Raw genomic sequence first — 3337 nt, forward strand, 5'->3', positions numbered from 1 at the left:
AATCTATGGAGTGTAGAAACTCTACCGTATGAAAATACATAAGTGAAGGTCCAGGCATGGCCGAGATGGCCAGCCCCCAAAACGTGATCAAAGGATCATAAGGTAATCCAAAGATGCCTAATACAATAGTAAGAGGTCCTATTTATAATAAACTAGCTACTAGGGTTTACATGAGTAAGTATTTGATGTATAAATCCACTTCCGGGGCCCACTTGGTGTGTGTTTGGGCTGAGCTTAAGTGTTCCACGTGCAGAGGCCATTTGTGGAGTTGAACGCCAGTTTCTGTGCCAGTTTGGGCGTTCAACTCTGGTTTTGGATCCTTTTCTGGCGCTGGACGCCAGATTTGGGCAGAAGGCTGGCGTTGAACGCCAGTTTACGTCATCAATTCTTGGCCAAAGTATGGACTATTATATATTGCTGGAAAGCCCTGGATGTCTACTTTCCAACGCAATTGAAAGCGCGCCAGTTCGAGTTCTGTAGCTCCAGAAAATCCACTTTGAGTGCAGGGAGGTCAAAATCCAACAGCATCAGCAGTCCTTTTTCAACCTCTGAATCTGATTTCTGCTCAAGTCTCTCAATTTCAGCCAGAAAATACCTGAAATCACAGAAAAACACACAAACTCATAGTAAAGTCCAGAAATGTGAATTTAACATAAAAACTAAGGAAAACATCCCTAAAAGTAACTAGATCCTACTAAAAATATACTAAAAACAGTGTCAAAAAGCGTATAAATTATCCGCTCATCAACTTTACAAAATAAGAAAGGGATATAAAGGAAGACATGATAAATAATAATAAAAAAGATCAATTAATAATGAAAATAGTTCTTGTATTAATAAATTCTAAAAATAATCCAATAGTAATTCTGAACAAATTAAAGATATGAAAGAGTAAGTGACAAGTAAGGAAAACAAACTAGAATGATGAAGTCTTGGTGGAGGTAATAACTCTTCTCAATATCCCAATCCAAAAAGCAATGAAAACAAAATCCTAAGAACTATGAATGTGTGGAGAGAAAACCTAGAGGAGGAGTAAATTCAGATCTAAAACTGAAATTATGTGGAATGAATGTTGTCCCAGGTCTCTGCATGTTTCCTGGCTCTAATATGCTTTTCTGGGCCAAAAATTGGGTCAAAACAGGGCCCAAAATCGCCCCCAGCAAGTTCTGCAGATCGCACACGTCACGCGATCACGTCATCCACGCGTTCGCGTCATCCAGTGTTTTGCCTTGCCACGCATGTGCGTCGTCCACGCATTCCCGTCACTTATGCAGCTTTTAGTTCACGTGTTCGTGTCAAGCACGCGAGCGCGTCACTGCAATTTCCTCTATTTCGCGCGGTCGCGTGAGCCATGCGTCCGCGTCGCTTCTCGCTGATCATCTCCTTAGTTTCTTGTGTTCCTTCCATTTTTGCAAGCCTCCTCTCCAATTTCCAAGTCATTCATGCCCTATAAAGCCTGAAACACTTATCACACAGATCACGGCATCGAATGGAATAAAGGAGAATTAAAATACATAATTAAAAGTCTCTAGGAAGCAAGTTTTTAACTATGGAGTAATTTTGGGAAGGAATTGTAAATACATGCTAATCATATGAATAAGTGGGTAAAGATTTGATAAAATCACACAATTAAACACAATATAAACCATAAAATAATGGTTTATCAACCTCCCCACACTCAAACATTAGCATGTCCTCATGCTTAGTTGAAGGAGATAAAATAAATGAGTAGGAACATGTAAAACTCATGCATTGCAATGCAACCTATACATATGAATGCAACTATATAATTCTTGTCCACTTGGTTAAAAGTAAATAAGCTTTTCATGACAATCACAAATCAAATTCCACTAATTCAATTCTTATACAGTAACAACAGATAAAAATGCAAGAAGGTAGCTCGTGAAAGCAGGGAACATAGAATTCAAGCATTGAACCCTCACTGATGATGTATGTATGCTCTAATCTCTCTAGTGTATAGGGTGGTCACTCTATCCTTCTCTAATCATGCTTTCTAATTTTTGTTCTTCACCTAACCAATCAACAACATTTAATGTACCAATGTAAACATCATGAGGTCTTTTCATGGTTGTAATGGGGCCAAGGTAAGGGTAAGGGTACATATATGGCTAAGTAAGCTCATAAATTGAATCTTTAATTAACCTAAGCTTTTACTTAACACATATATATTCTATATAACTTTAAATTTCATACCTAGCTACCCAAAATTTCCCTTTCACATTCCATACTCATGCATCAACCTTTATTTTGATTTTATCATATATGCATTGATCCTTGAATTTTAACTTAGCATTGGGGTAATTTTGTCCCCTTATTTAATTATTGAATATTTTTGGTTTTTTTTAAACATTAAAAATAAACACAGATTATCAATGCACATAGATTTTTAATATCTATAGTTTCACATGAGTAGGTACCTAAATTCTCATTATATTATCATGACACATTCCCTTATTATCTTTTGTTCCCACAATCTTCCTATACTCAATTAACACACAATTCTATCTTAAGCTAACCAAAGATTCAATTGGGATATATAATTATTTTTCCGCTTAAGGCTAGTGATGTGGTAAAATAAAGAACAAATGGGATTTAAAGGCTCAAAGTGGCTAACAAAGGTAACTTAAGGGGTAGGCTTAATTTGGATAAGTGAGCTAAACAAATAATGGCCTCAATCATATGCATGCATATAAATATATTAAACATTGGACATATAGGATGAAACAAAATATAGATTACAATCATAGAGAAGTAAACACACAAGAATAAAATAATTATGGTTAAATAATGTAACCATGTATTTAGGCTCAAAGTCTCACAGGTTGTGTATTCTTTAGCTCAAAAACCATGTTCCAAATACAACTTCAAGCAAATTTAACATAAAAATTTTGATTAAAATTAGTGAAATTTTGTTCTAAAAAAAATAGGGTCTTAGAAGAAACTTATTATCTTTTTAATCAAGTAGAACATGCATGCAACTAACCTATTACTATGCAATTTATCCTATTCTACAAAAGAAAAAGAAAAACTAACTAAATATCCTATTTTATTGATGTTAAGGAAGAGAAATTACCTCCGAAAGTCAGGTGCTGACCGACCTCCCCACACTTAAGGCTTTGCACCATCCTCGGTGCCATCTGTTAGGAACAAAGGTGAGCTGGTAGCAGTATCTCCACAGTCGGGACCGTCATGGCTCACTGTGCTGGTAAAGGAAGTGGAGTCCGGGGTGTCTGGGTATTTGTATTTTCCCATAAGTAGCTCCTTAAGGTATGTGAATCGGCGCTTGTTACGGTGCTCTCTTAGCTTTGCTTTGCGT

Source organism: Arachis ipaensis, chromosome B06 (genome assembly GCF_000816755.2).
Source record: "Arachis ipaensis cultivar K30076 chromosome B06, Araip1.1, whole genome shotgun sequence".
Lineage (NCBI taxonomy): Eukaryota > Viridiplantae > Streptophyta > Magnoliopsida > Fabales > Fabaceae > Arachis > Arachis ipaensis.